At 41.4% G+C, this 16,346-nt stretch overlaps 1 pseudogene; it reads right to left on the bottom strand.

Annotated features, from left to right (window-relative positions):
- Nucleotides 1-3,832: 3,832 nt before the first annotated feature.
- LOC117703593 (uncharacterized) lies at nucleotides 3,833-11,983 on the bottom strand (annotated as a pseudogene).
- Nucleotides 11,984-16,346: the final 4,363 nt, after the last annotated feature.

Genomic DNA, 16,346 nt, shown 5'->3' with positions numbered 1-16,346 from the left:
GGTCAACAAACAATTGAGAACAGGACCTTAACATCAGAACTGCCCCCTACAAATAGATGTTGCACTTTTACCATAGTAGATCCCACAGTATATTAGAAAATGTTTATTCAGATGAGTAACTGATTCTGGTGAATCTCCCCTAAATAGTGTGACTTCTAAGACTGAGGAGGAAGTAATCCTGTGCATCTCAAGACTGGTATTGTCAAAACCGAGAGTAAAAAGAATCACCTCTTTATGAGTAATGGACAGATATACACATGAACTTCAGTATAGGTACAGAGCTTCTTTAGTTCTGTGACTGAGGTGATCAGGTGGTTTGTTGGCTCAACAAGTAAAGTTGTTTTTGCCAACTCTCTAGAGTTTTTTCCCTTATACCTACATGGTTGAAGGAAAGAGCAAACCACCTACCAATTGTCCTCTGATTTTAATGTTGGGGGTGCAGTGAGTTACCCACCACTCCAAACTTTCAGGGTTTTGCTGTTAGGTTTCTTAACTGCACTTGTTTCTTTAATAATTACCACTTTGTCTTAATCCTTAGATTTTCTCACACACTTTTCTACATCTATTTGCTCTATATTTTACTTCTAATTCTCACTGTAAACCTCATTAAATGTGGGCACTACAGATCATTTCATGCAGTCTTAGAATTTCTTTTGCCATATTAATTCATCTTTTACTTTTGAAGTTAGCTTCACTCAAATTTCAAATTGAAAGAATGCAGCCAGTTTTTCTTCCTTTTTCTAGTTTCCATTTATTGAAAATGTTTTTTTTCATACAATACTTATTGTTTTCAGCTCCACCAACTCTTCTAAGACCCTCTCTCCCTCTCCTTGTATCTGAAATCACACCCTTTCAAATCTCTCCTAGAAAACAAATAGCCATTTAGATAATATTGATAAACCAGCCTGCCTCCATCTTAGGCTTGAAAACAATTTTATACTAAAGAAATATTATGTTCGTTGCTGTTTATGATTAAATACATTTCTCGAATTTCCTATACCTAATAAATAACCGTAACTCAAAGGGCTGTGTACTATGCCTGTTCCAAAATGGCAAAATGCCTTTGTTTCTTCTAAAGATAATTACGACCACATGTTGTTGTGACCTCCTGTGGTGACCACTTTGCTGTGATGTTCACTTTGAAACCATGATACTGTATTATGTGGTTGTTATGATCCACTTGTTATGTTTAGGTTCTGCTTCTTCAACAACATTCCTTTGCCTGGAAGTCAGCATGAAGACTATGTTCTAAACATAGGCAGAAACATGGAAGCAGAAACAGAAGCAGATGTTATGGAGAGACAATGCTTATTGGCTCACTCCTCATCAAGCCTACTTTGTTTTACAGCTCAGAACAATGCCTAGGGTTGGCAACACACACAGTGGGCCAGACCCATCCATATCAATAATTATTCAGGAAACAGTCTGAGTTGCTGTCGGCCACTTTTGTGGAGGCATTTTCTCAATTGAGGGTCTTTCTTCCCAACTGATTCTAGCTTATGACATGTTGACCATAAACTAGCCAGCATATGTAACAATGGTAAATATACTGAGGAAAAAAATCAAGGAAACAAAACCATTCACAGCAGCATAAGAAAGAGACTATTTTGAAGTAAACCTAACCAAGGACATAAAACCCATCTGAAATGAACACTAAAACACTGAAGAAATTGAAGACCACACTAGAACATAGGATGATCTCCCACAACTGGAAATTGGTAAGATTAATATTGTGAAAATGATCATTCTATGAAAAGTAATCTATAAACAAAATGCAATGTGAATAAGGTGCCAATTTTGATTCTTCACAGAATTAGAAAACAATTTTAAAGTTCATGTGGAAGCACAAAAGACATGGCTGGTCGAAGCAGTGGGGAAGAATAAGAACACCATTGAAGGTGACTCAGTACCTGAGTTCAACTTATCCGAGTCTAACTCAGACAAATAGTTATCATCCTTTGGTCTTATTTTGGATTTTAATTTTGGGTATATGCATTTTATCTTTTTTCTTTGAACTGCTAAGTCATTTCTCTCTTTGGGTTGAGGGACTCAATTTGGTTTGGCTTCCTTCCCCCTTGGATTCTCTGTCTCTAAAGTCTGATCCAAATTTTGGGGCCTACTGGATGACCTTGGAGAGGTCCCTCCCTGACCATCATCACTATCTAGAGAAATTAAATCTATATCTTCCTTGGAAGAATCAACCTTTTTTTTTCCTTTCTTTTTTCTTTCTTTTCACTGTCTTTTAATTTTTTTCACCCTCTTCAACAACCACCACTATCGACAGACACTTTTTGAGATCATATCATTTATCAAGTTCCATTATGTAAAGGCAGTAACTGGGACCTTCTCAGGCCCAAATGGCCTGTAAAATTCTTTAAGTGCATCTCCAACTCTATGCCATCTTTTCTCATCAATAGTTCTTTCTTGAGGAATCCACAGACATGTCTTTAATGAAATAAAAATGACAACAAATGCTGAATTTCACCCTTACTCCTTTCGCCTTTAAAGCATTTCTCATCTGTTCCACATATAGGTCATGCTGACTTATTTCTTGCCCCATTCTCATACTATGACTTACCAGTGTCAGTGCAGCAGGTTCCAGCAGAGACCACCTTTGTTACATTTTTGAATTTCCTGTCAAAGACCCTTCTTTCAATAATGTCCCTCAAGGAGCCTCTTGTTCTCACTGCCCCATATTGCCTGCCAGGTGACCTGCCATGAGGGTCAATCAATGGGTTCTACAAGGAAGAAAGTGGGGATTCAGGGGCAAGAGATGCAAAGAATGAAGACAAGACAGTTTTCTGATCAAGTCTCTTTTATTGAAACACAATTATGGGTATATAAGCACAAGCAGGGGAGTGCAGCTGGAGACACTTAACCACAAGTACCTAGCAGCTGGGGACACTAAACAACAAGTCCAGGGTATGTCTGAGGAAAACAACATGATTCTCAGAGTGTGCTCAGTGGTTGTGGGCTGCTTGCAAAAATATCAGCCTAGAAAAACAAGTCTTTATTTAGGGTGGACAAGGATCAACCTACATATATATGGCCCAAGATGGCTGCAAAGAGAATAGCTGCTTTCTGCTAGGGGTGGGCTCCCAACACCTTTGTATCTCAGTCTGGCTGGAAAGTTGTTGGGAGCCAACCACTAGCAGAAAGTGGCTACCCTCTTTGCAGCCATCTGAGCAATATACCAACACAAGAGACTTGTTTTGCAAACAGCCTACAACAGCTGAGCACACTCTGATAAACATCTTGTTTTGCTTACATATCTTGTTTTGCTGTTTATTGTCCCCAGCTGCAAGGCTCAGATGAAAAGCACCTTCAGCTGTGTTCCTCTGCTTGTCCATGGCTGTAAGCCACCTGGTAAAGGATATAAGTACCCAGAATTTCCTTGCAATAAATGGGACTTCATCAGAGTCTCAATCTTGTCTCCATTCTCTGTGCCTCTTGCCCCTCCATCCCAACACACTCTCTTTCTTGCTAGATAGACCCTGTTCACTGACCTGGACAGACCAGATCAGGAAGTAATTAAAAAGCCCAAGGACTGGGAGAATTTAGACATCCATCTCTGTCTAATAGGTGTGGAATTTCAACATGGTGACACCACACCTGAATAAAGAAAGTTCTTATAAGTGAAGAGTTAAAAGATCACTCTTTCATTCATAAGACTACATTCAATTTACTCAAAAGTGACTGAAACCAAGCAGTCAATATGTACAGTGTATAGGCTTATCAAAATATCAAATCAATTACAAGAACAAAACAACAATGAATCAATAACAAACTTCAAATGAAAACAAGATAAAACAAATAACCAAAGTTAGAAAAACTCAAACCAAAATCTAAACTTCAGAACTGTGGGAAGCAGCATTCTTTGGCTGCTCATTTTGCAGCACAGACTTACAGCCTGTGGCTGGCCTTGGCAACATAGTAGGAAAGCAGTTATTGATGGAAATAATCTTTTCAAGAGAAATGTAAGCAGGTCTTCTCTTTTTGGAGTCTGTGTTTGAAGGATATGTCCTCCCAAGACTGAGCATAAGACATGTTACAGTTTTTGGCTTAAAGTCTGCAAGTTTGTTGACAGATATCCATGAAGTTATTCTTCATCAGGGCAAGAAAAATGTACACTCTTACTCTTCCCTGATGCCCAGCAGTTCTTGATGTGCCTCAGCACTCCCCTGAATTTCTCCAAATGTGTATTCTTGCTGGGCTAGTGGCTAGATGAAATTAAGGCCTATTCATGCCAAAGAAAGCAATATAAAGAAGAAACTGCAGCCCACGATTGTCATGGTGATTAGGGATGAGATGCCATAGTGGTGCATTTGCTGCACACACTCAGTGCACCTCATACAGCAGTTCTCTTGGTGGGAGATCTTGTCCTGGTCTGAACGATGTTTGAGTTTCTGCAGGAACATTTTAGACCTATGGAAGGAAGGGCCAAAGACCTGGTAAGGATTTGTCAGTTCAGCTCTCCCTCCAACACCAGTTCTATTCAGCTGGACAGTCCAGCATGACCCATCAGCTGAGGCCATTCCTTGATGCCCAAGTGTCATAGAGTACCCAGGCTTTATCGTTTTCTCAGCTTTTAAAAACTGCTAGAAACTGAACTGTGAACTACACACTCTACTGGTGTAAAAAAAGTATATTTTTCCAGTAGTCCATGTATATTATATTGAGTAGTAACATTGTAGCAATGTCTGAATTTGAGTTCAAGAAACATGAGAGTTACCTAGAAAACCATGTAGATGTCTTATAAAAAACCTACCAAGAATTGAAGACTATGATTATTTCTCCAGTGCAGGAACCTGCCTGTGTTCCACTTGTCAGTCCCTTTATCTGAAAATACCCAGAGAAACCATCTCCCATGAAATCCATGGGCACTGCTCTGGTCCTATAATCAGCAAGAGTGTGTTAAAGAAAATTACTCCACTGAACTATAAGGTGATGGTCATGATGAAACAGAACATACACCTGTATGTCTATGGGTTTTGTAGGGCACACTCTCAAACACACAAAATATACGTGTTCACACAATAAGAGCATGGTATATTGCAGTGATCAGTTTAGTTTCCCAGTTACGGCTAATATAAAAATTGCCCAGTATATTTTTCAGGTATAAAAATATCAAATCTTGAATGGGATAGGTACATAGTGGCATAGCATATGGACAATGCAGTCAATGATATGCTTTCCTCTCTTAAACCTAACTTGGAATCAGGCTTCTTGGCTTATTATTTAATCCGCCTTAGCAAGTTTCCAAGGCTGTGTAGAGTAGGCTTGTTTCCCAGCTAAGGATCATATGTTGGTGGTATATTAGCTTCTTGTTCTTCTTCACTGTTTCAGACTTGTCCCCAAGTAAACAACTTCTTCCAATAGGAGCTCCCTTTACCATAGCCTGACTGACTTGGTGTTCAAAGCTATGAGCCCAGAATAATAAGAATTCCCCATAACTAGGAAAAAATGTAAAACTTTTCCCCATCATTTGACTGTGTCAAGGATATTTTGAGTAAGATAAGGCTGACTAGTTGAAATGCCAAATGCTTGTTTGGATTATCTCACACTGAGCAATAGTCCATGGAAGGGCTGCACCAAATGGTGCATTTTCACTCTTTAGCTAATGGACATCTGGATAGTTTCTCCTTCAGGGCTGCTCTGCAGACCACTACAACTCTGATGTGCCCTATTTGCTCTGTGTACATCTACTACTTGTTCTAATTCGCTGGGTAAAAGGGGACTTCTTTTCCACTTTCTGAAAAAGGCTTCTCACAGACCTACCCGATTTTATACTACCAGACCTGTCTGAAGGTCCTCATTATTCTCAACCGCCATTGAGGCTGATTATAACTGAGAGGAAATTATTTTGAATACCAGTAGTTGCAGAATGCTACACAGATAACACACAGTGAGTGCTTTAGAGATCTTGAGCTTCAAGGGGCTCCTGAAACACCCCTGTTCTTGCACCACATCCCTGGGATTTCTGCTAGATGCAGATACAGCGCCAAGCAACTCAATCTCTCAAGGAATAAAATCCAAGACAGACTTGAAGGCAAACTTTTACTGAGCAGAAGTAGCTGGAAAGGAAATGGTAGCAAGCGATGAGGAAAACAACCTGGAATGCTAAGAAGACACAGTGAGCAACCTAACAATCCAGTGAGCCTTGACAATTCACCAAGAGCAGAAAAGAGACATAAACCCATGGATTTTATACAACAATCTTTCCCTTACCTCCATGTTCCATATTCCTTTGATTTGGTCAAAAGGACTTCAATGAGAATCAATAGTTTTGCCCCTAATCATTTGAAAATCTGACTTCACAAGAATATTTTGTGTCCTGTTTCTCTTGAGAGCTAGGTGGAGATGCAGAATAATTTGACTGCTGTATTTGATGTTTCATGGAAACAAACTGAAATCTCAGAGTGTTTTTCTCATTAAACTTGGCATCTCAAGACACACACAGCTGCATGTCTGAAGAAACACACTAACACCACACTAACACCACACACACACACACACACACACACACACACACACACACACAAACACCAAAAATCATAAGTGAGCAGAAAACAATGAGGAATCTGTCATGTTTGAAGAAAAGGTCATTTGTCTAGGCAAAGCAGATGTTTCAAGTGAGACCTACATCACTGCTATTCTTCCTAGAGAAATAAAAAGCCCCAAAGAAAAGTTTTCATGGTCAGAATGGGGGTGGGTATATATGCAGAAATTTTCTTTGAAGACTCAAATCTCTCAAAAGAAACCTCAGCTTGTGAGAATCTGTTCCCACATCCCTGCTCATCCAGCCAGCTTTAGACTGTGAGGCCAAACTGTGAGGCCCAGGAACAATGACATCTATAGCAGCACTCAGAGATAACAAGACTGACAAGCTGCTACTGAGGCCCTGTCACTGTGGATCAAGATCTATGAAGCCTGAAGAGACCAACCTGAGATAGAGGGAAAAGGGCAGAGGGAGAAGAAGAACAACATCTGCCAAAGGCAACAGTGAGATCCACTTACTTGTCATTTCCACTATGCTCTCATCCCTGAAAACTACCTCCTACCTGGAATCTCACATGATCCTTGTAAAGCAAATGAGATACAGGTCTTTTCTTCATCTTTCTAAGCCCTGTGATATGCTAAAGAAGGGCTCCACCTAGCACCCTTCAAACTTAGTGGCATGCAGTGGTGTGGTGTGTAGCCAACCCATCGCCCTTAAAAAATGCAGACTCAAGCAGAGCAAGAGCATTTGCTTTCCTTTTTTAATTTTTTAAATTTTTTATTTTATATTTTATTTACATTTCAGATGCCATCCCCTTTCCCCATTTCCTTTCCCTAGAAAACCCCTATCCCATGCCCCCTTTTGCTTTTGGCTTTTATAGGATTTTTTAAATGTTAATCAAAGGCTTAATAAGTTTTGTAATGTTCAATCAGAAGTGTAACCCAATACCCAATCTAGATATATGAACTATCTTTGACTGGTGGAGACACGTGAACATCTGACTCCATGCCCCCCATTCTCTCTCTTTCTCTCTCTCATCACCTAGCTTCTCCTCTCCTTCATCTTCTCCTCTCCTTACTCCATCTCTTCCTCTCGGTACTCCTTCCCCTTCTCCTCCTACATATTACCCTTCCTGCTAAAATAAAACTTTTCTCTCAAAATACAATTAGTGCATAATTATTCCTAATTGTACAGTGAGGTACAAGATAGTCCTAATACCCAGTCCATCATTTTGTTGAATAACCAGAACCTCTGTCATCTCTCCTAACTAAAACACTTAGTTTTGAATCTGGCTTTTTTCTTGGCTTTAGAATGAATGTCAGCTGAAAACCATCCACTCAGATCTTTTCTCTCAAAGTAAGAAGTTAAAGAAGAGCCAGTGTCCCTATTCCCTGGGCTTGGGGAATAAGGTGGTTGATATTGCTCTGCCTCTCTAGGGAAAAGTAGTGGTTTGGTTGGAACAGGGAGGATTAGCTACGACTGACTGCATAGCCATAACCTATTGGTAGCAATCTGTATAATTAATATCAAGATGAAGTTATAATTTCTTAAGTGGTACAAAACTTTGATTTCAAATTTAAGGATTTCATTGGCATGAGCTTCATAGTGATATAAAAGTGAGATGAATATTGATACTGTCATGGGCATTGTGCCTGTATAACACATTTAGGAATACAAGGCTTAGAACCAGTCCTTCTTTAACTTTTTAAACTGATTTGGGACGGTTAGCCTATGAGTTAAGGGACTATAGAAAATTCATGGTTTGAGTTTAATGTTAGGGTGTTTTCCATATTTTAGTTAGAAATAGCTGAGAGGAGTTAACAGACAACAGTCCAGGTTACCTTACATGGATAGTTTGTTTTCAAAACATCAGAAGTCCATAGAATTGACGTTACAAATATTTCTATATTAATGTTCATTTTGATTAGAGACATGTCTGCTCCTGACAGCTTCCTGTTGTGGATTCTAAGAAGAAATTGAGCATCCTTGGAGTTAATCTAGTTGTGCAGTGACAGCCACTAGGCAAGAATTGCCTCTTTACATCTACAGACAAATTACTGTCCAGAAAAGGACACACTTGCAGAAGTTGACTGATTATATCTGCCTAGACAGAGTAATCATCCCTTAATAATTCCGCATCACTAAGGTTTGTCAGATAACTCTGGGCCAGAAGGCTGAAGATTTGATGCTCTAAAGTTCGATAGTATAGGGGCTTTTCAGGTGTTCAGTGGTCTCTATAAATTGGCTAAGTTTTAGAAGCTATGCTTAGTCTTCCCATAATTTCAGTTAACTCAGTCATTCTGGACTTCTGACAGGGTTGAAGACCTATAGAGCATTTAGTTTCTAAACATGGAGTTTTTGAAAAAGGCTATGTCCACACAAAGCCTTGTAAATGATCACATAAATGATCACTTGGATGAGACATAGGTGAGGGCCTAGATAAGTTGGTGGACAGTGACACTGGTTTATCCATGTTTCTGGTTAGACATGAGGACACTCTGCCTCTGATGACTCATCCTACCTGCTGATGCTTGGCACCCGGGACATAGATGTTCTTGTTGGACTCCTCACAGAAACTCTTATCTTCTCCATAGGACACTTGTGGTTCACTCTGCTCCACCAGCAGATTTCTGTTCCCGCTCTGCAGCAATATCCTGACATTGTCTTTCAGTTGAGAACATTCTCTAAGGAGTTGGCAGTGCCTGGTGCTGAACCACAAACAAACAAAATGGTGATTCCCAGCCAGCTTCCATTTGCCTGTCACTCCTCCCAGTACCATCATCCCTGCAAGTGTCCTAGTCCCTAGACAGCCTCAGACTAGAGTCCCCAGTATACATATCAGCACCAAGTAGAGGCAGGTCTCATCCAGAGACCAGCAACATTCCCCCAGACTGAAATTACTTCTGTAAGGCCTGACAGCAAGTGGGTTTATGTCCATCAAGGAAGATGAAATGTTCCTCATGGGTGCTTATCTGTCCCTGGTACTAGAAAACCATCAGCAGGTAGAGGGCAATTCCCCTCTGACAGAGGAGAGAAGACCCAACAGGAATACACTCTTTCCATTTTTGTCATGGATCCCAGATCTTTAAATCTATTGTCAGAGCCATAGAAGTTCAGTGTTGCTTGATATTCCCATCGAGGTGAAAATATTTTCTATGTAGAGGATCCTGAATTTGGAAGAATAAAGACTGAAAGGTCTTACAAACTTATCCACTTCTACACTCTTCAGACTTAGGACACCTGAGTGCAAGAGGTACAAATCCATGACCCTTGCCTCAAGGCAGGGTTCCTTTTAAGAAACAGTTAGTATAGAACCAGAGCCCTTACTTTTGTTCAAAGTCCTAGAAGGACAGAAGCATTCCCTGTCTAGTGCTGGGGTCTCAGCTTTGTCAGTCACTCACCTGTAGGAATAGTTTTCTTCAATGAGGTCCTTGTATTTCTCCATGGCATCAATTACTGACTCTGTCATTTTCTGGATATTTATAATGGTCTTTTCGTGGTTTCTTTTAATGATGTTGAATTCAGTGTTCATCCTGTGTTAGGGCATGGCACACAGAGCAAATATTTCTGTAAGGGTCATGTGCAGAACAGCTGTATCCTGGACTACCCCAGCCAATAATATATGCCACATCCTTGCTCTTTGGACATGGGGCCTATTGGTGCTGATTAAACTTATAATCCTTGGCACAGGACAGCAGAGCCAGGGGACCAAATGGAGGGAGCAGACCTCCAAGAGCATCTCGTGTGAGCCTGAAGGAATACACTAGTTCTGTGAGAAGTTTCTCCTAGTCTCCGCCACAATCTTGGGCCCAATAGATTTTTCTGATGATTATTCTTTTATTTTTAAGGCAGGCCTCTCAATCCTTGGTTTCTATTGTTACATGAATTCTCAGAGGACAAGAAGAATATTTCCAGGGAGAGGCTTAATAACACTTCCTCCCCAGGAGATTCCTATGTGTCACCAGTGCAAACACAAAGAGCAAAGTACCCAGTTGAACAATTTGGTTGTCTACTGACTCAACACTATCCTGACCTGCAAACTGTGCATCTGACAAATCCTCAAACCCCATCAAAGGTCGCAGAGCCTCAGATCCTGAACAGCACAAACACAACTACATTCACACACATACACGCCAACCCACCCACAAACACAATTAGAATGCCAGCTAAATCCAGGGAGGTGCCATAGTCTCAGAGTATAAGGACCAAACTCAGAGGAAAGCAGTGATGACCTGCAGGCATTTCATTTACACACTGAGAGGCAGCAAATATGACCAAGTCCTTCCAGCTGTGGACAGAACCAATCAAACTCCAAGTACCTCAAGGTCAAGTATCCTACTTCACAACACCTGTCAGGGCTTTCTAACATGCATGATTAGAGGTGACACACTCCTTTGATGAGAGGAAATCTTGGGTTAATAGAGAGGGTACAATACAGTCAACAGGGGACTGAGCATAATTACTACCTGTAGTTCAAATCATTATAATTGTACAGGTTCAGCATTTGACTAATTTCTTCCTCCTCAAAGCTCATCTTCTTGATCTTCAATTTCAGTTCTTCCAATCTCGTCATCTTATTCCAGTTACTGATGGTGGAATTCTGGATTGATGTTTGCCTAGCAGAGTCTGGAGATGAATAAACACAAATGAATTTGCAGAGTGGATGGCCCAGGGGCAGCAGAGACAATTCTGAGTTTCAAAAAGAATGGTGAGGGAGAGGAAAAGCTAGAGACACGATGAATCCCAGAAGGAGCAGAAAAGCTATCTTTGAGCTGTTCTGCTCAGCTATATCCCTCTTCCCAACCACCATCATCATACATATGCCACACTCTCTATTACAGAGAGTATTATGCACTGAAATCCATAATATGCCTCAGACATACAGACTTAGGGATCATTGTCAGCTCATATCAGATGTGATGCAGGTAAATCCTGGAGTTCATATTGCTTAGCACCATCAAGGTCTAATCATGTGTGTTGAAACCCAAAGTGTCTGAGACCCCACACATGACCAGTGTAGCATCCTTCTCTGTTCTTGTCCTCAGAGACTCCTTTAACCTGTAGTAATCTAGACGATGAAGGGCTTCAACTCCTACCATGAACAGACACACTGTTAATCTCATAGTTCCTACTGATGGCATTCTTTGCCACTCAAAACGAAATTAAATAGCTCCCAGAAAAGTAGCTGCAGGCTTGTCAGTACCTGGCTCTCTGTCAAACTAATAATCAGAAATTCTTGACTCTTGTTCTACCATTGAGAAATCCCAAGGCTCCAGCTTGTAAGTCATACTCCTGGAAGGCCCAGGTCAAGCCTATTTCTTCCAGAAAGTTCCCCAACTCTACCCAGGACTCACTGTGCCTTCCCCAGAATGATTTCAGTCTTCCTTTGTTACAAGACAGGAGGCCAGTTTCTTTCTTACTGGGAGTGGTCTCTCCTTGATCACCATTCTCTTTCCGAAAAAGCCTAAGCAGCCTGGAAAACATGCCTGTTTGTGAACCCAAAAGGCACTGAAGAAATATCCCACAGGCAGTTGTTGTCACCACAACACAGTTGACATCACAGAATATTCTACTTCTTTCCTAGATACAAGAGAATGTCCAAGGAAGGCATTCCTGATGATGTCACTGGATACTGCCATGACCTACCTGCTAAATAGCTGTCCCCAGATTGTGCAGTTTCTGGGGTGCTCTTTCCTGGAGCCTCCCATATGACCCAGGGAATACCCTTTGGCAACTTCTCCATCCAAAGTTAGAGTTTTCTCTCTGCTTCATGACAAGTGAAGTGCTTCAGATGGAAAGAGTTGGTTAGGACCCTGACATGGGTACAGAAAAATTCTTTAGCACCCAAATCTCTAGAGACCATGAATGTGGGAAATTGTTCTCAATAATAAATATACCACCTGAGCCAATTCATGTGAAATACAGGCCACTTCCCCGGGTTTTCCCTGTTTCCCAGAGGCCAATATCTTTCTCCTATACCTTTAACTGTATAAAACATGGATAGTATTTTCTTAATGTCCATTCCTTCATAGTGGGCATTGTTTCCATATACACATGCATGTGTTTCACCAAATCTCTGGTTTACAATCCTATCTTTTGCAAGGAAAGCTCCCATTTCTTTGGAACATAGGGGCTCAACTACAGGGCAAATGTAAAACTGTAAACTTTTTCTTCTTCAAAGTATTAAGGTGCACATCCTTCCTTTCTCAAATACAAACAGACAATTGTATAAGTGGCCGTCAGTGAGAAAAGGTCAACCTGGACGGTGCACTACTACATTGTAGCCTCATAGCTGTCACTTCTCCAATAACTGTCTTCCTCAATTCCCAAGTCCAGGCATGAGGATGTTGGGGGTTGTAACATGACACTGTACTCATATCACACATAAGAATCAGGATGCTAGGCAGGGAGTGGGATGGCCTGAGGTCAGGTTGAACCTCAATTGTAATGGGCCCATAAGTTCAGGAGGGCATCCCTTTGGCATTGTGGCTTCTGCATTCTTATCCTGGATGTGCTGAATCTGTGCTATAATGCCACATAACTTCACAGATGTAACAGTGTAGTCATGTATGGCTTTTGCGGGGTGACATGTGCCTTTGACTACTACCTTGAGCCACATAATATCACCATGCAAAGCTCAACAGAAGAGGGGAAGATTGTTGATGCATTAGAAGTTTGAGGGCCTTTTCTTCCCATTAGGGCACATGTTTTCCCAATGTGATTTCTCTTTTGAAATTTCACTGATGGTGTCTTGGTAGTTTCCTGCCCTGAAGGTTCCTGGATGCCCCAACAATGGGCCAACTGGATTCAGACTCCTGTTTACCAAAAGAAGGGTTGCTGCAGAATTATGCCATGGCAGCAGGCAGGTCAACTAGGCTACTCTTATGTCCAGCACACCTGGTACAGGACTGGAGGCCTGAGCTATCTGGGGAAAGGAAGCAGCACACAATATCACACAGCAATCTCTGCTGCAACTGCTACAACTGCAATAGCAGTGTATGTCTGTTTGTTTTATATTATGAATACCTACAAAGCTGTTCATTGTTAATACATGCCTTTCATCCCAGCACTCAACAGTTTGTATTTAAAATTGTTGTGGTTAGTATTCCTGTTGTTTGGTTTGGTTTTTGTTTTTAATTCCTGCAGCTAATTGCACGGCACCTAGAATGTTAAACCCATTTATGTAAAGCTGTATTATTTATGTTAGTCAATGATTTTATTCTTAGCAACCACTCCACAGATGATCCATCCCAAAATTCAATTTCAAGTCAGGAAAACAGTCATAGAGATGTTAGTAAACTTGTATGGTCTACCCAACACATCACGACTATAGGATGACATCCCATTTTTGGATTACCTAAGAGATTGTTTTTGAGATGACAGGCCTCTGCATAAGTCTGCATTTGGATGGCAGAACGCCTGGAATGGCTGAAAGAATGTCTGCTCTCTGAAGGCCATGTCTGGCCCTTTAGTGCCTCTGCAGCCTGAGGCAGACATCTGCCAGGAACCCAGGAAAACTTGGCCAGGGCTTGTTCTGGACTGCATTTTGGATGAGCCCTGAGACCTGGGTGAACAGAGGCCTCAAGAGTTCTGGAAAAGGTGAGCAGAGTCCATTGGGCTGCAAGTCCTCCATTTTATTTATCTTTGCTGTGTACACAGTATATGTAAATGACAAAGGTATCCTGCTGTACAACATCTAGTCACTCTAGATGTTAAAGTGTTTGCCAGTGTATCCACCCTAGAATTAGTAGAGCAATACATTTTCCCATTCTGTTAAAGAATGTAATATAATTTCTGTATTAATATATTTTTACTTATTCACTTTACATGCTGCTCAATACACCCCTGTCACCCACATTTTCCCAATACACCTGGCACCTTCTCTGAGCAGATGAGGGCCAGAACTCTCAGGACCTCCCTTCTTCTACCTAACCAAGTTACCCTGTCCTGAGGAAAGGTGCTGAAGGAGATGGAAATGGATGCCTTCTACTTGACTTTCTTCTTGCTACACTCCACTGTCTTTGGGAAGTTCATGCAGAACTAATCTTGAACTTGGTACTTCATTCAGATGCTCCACAAGAAGCATTGACTCTGTGAATATTCTTGAGAGGATATTTCCATCAAACCTACTCCCACTAGTATCCTGACAATGACAAAGGTAATGGGATGCTGGACCTCTATTGCAGGAATTTCCAACTTGGAAGGTCAGTATGAAGTGAATCTGGTTTATTTTTTTAATTCTTTCTAAAAATTGGATATTTTGTTTGCATTTCAAATGTTTTCTATTTCTAGGCCTCCCCTTAGCAACCCCCCTATCCCATCCCACTCTCTCTGCCTCTATGAGGGTGCTCCATGAACCATCCACTCCTCCCGTCTTCCCCCCAGCCATGGTATACCCCTACACTGGACACTGAACACCCCCCTGAGTTACATTCCAGGCCTGTAACTTCATTCATCTGTGACAACAGCTACAAGACAAAGGGCAAATGAGAGTCAGTAGTCAGTTTGGCTGCTACAAGGTTGGTCCTTGAGAATGGCTTACAGAATGCTTTCAAGACTAGGGATGTCTATCTGAAAGAGAAAGAAAAAAGGCCTTAGTCCACACTGCATACTCAGGAAAGTTTAGTAGATGAAAGAAGATGTCCAGCTGTTTTTCGCCTACACAAATGGCAGTAGTGAGAGCCAGGTTAATCTGCCTGGCTGGTAGCATTCATCAAGAGTCAAGCACTGTGCTGAGGACCTACAAGTAAGTAAGCCCCAGGCTCCTTGCACAGAATGGACAGATGGATAAAAGACTTATATCATGTGATGGTGACTGTTTTTCTGTGTGTTTACAGGTGTCCCCTCTGTGTCAGCATGAGCTTAGAAAGAGTTGACCAACAGTGAGTAATTGAACCCCTTCCCTCAATACTTCTCAAGTTGCTGATTAAAAGCCATGGTTTGACAGCATCAGGTTGGGGAGGCAGGGGATTGTTTTCTTTACACATCAAGTTTCTGACTCACTGTTAGTCTCAGAAATCAGATCTGTTCCAGCGGAACTTCTCAAGACTGAAGCATCCACTGGAAGAAATACTTCCTCAATACACTCTGAAGTCTACTGTGGTTAAAGATCAACATCAACCATCGCTCGATCCCCCTTCCGAGCTTTGCACAGGTATGCCCTCCACTAGAGGCATGTGACCTCTGCTTCAGGCTCCATCCTGGCACAATAGTTTGAAGCTTCATCCCAACACTGTTCAGCTGACTTTTAAATGGTGTTTCCTTCCTCCACCTCTGCCCCTAAGAGGACCTACTTAATTGGGCATTTCATTATTAGGCATTCCATGCCTAATCTGCATGGTTATCTGGCATGAGAGGTGACAGATCTCCTCCAAACCTGACAATCTGTGATTCTAGGGCATAATATTGAACCCAGCAAGAGTACTGCATGGTTGCCTTGTGACCTAAGAAAACTAGCATGCCATCTTCAGGCACCTGTACCTAAATAAAGGTCTCCAGTAACTTCTATCTCTGGTTTGGGGTAATCTCTTTCAATGAGAAACCACACAAGTCTGGAAGGACAAAGATCGAATGTAGGGACTGGAGAGAAGTCTCTTCATTAAGAGCATTTGTCCATCCACAATAGTACCCAGAGGGCAGTTAACAATCCTATTACTCTGGCTCTAGGTGGAAGGAAATGCCCTCTTCTGGCCTTGGGAGGAATTGCATGTGTGTGGTGCACAGACATCCAGCAGAGAAAGCTACATATAAATAAAAGAAAATAAACAACAACCCTCCAAAACCAAGCAAAACCCTAAAAGCTCTGAATGTGTAGCCACACTAATATTAGATAAGAATAAAGCCAAGT

The sequence above is a fragment of the Arvicanthis niloticus genome, chromosome 2 (genome assembly GCF_011762505.2).
Source record: "Arvicanthis niloticus isolate mArvNil1 chromosome 2, mArvNil1.pat.X, whole genome shotgun sequence".
Classification (NCBI taxonomy): Eukaryota; Metazoa; Chordata; class Mammalia; order Rodentia; family Muridae; genus Arvicanthis; species Arvicanthis niloticus.
The sequence above is the reverse complement of the archived record's forward strand: the minus strand, read 5'-3'. Positions and strand labels throughout refer to the sequence as shown.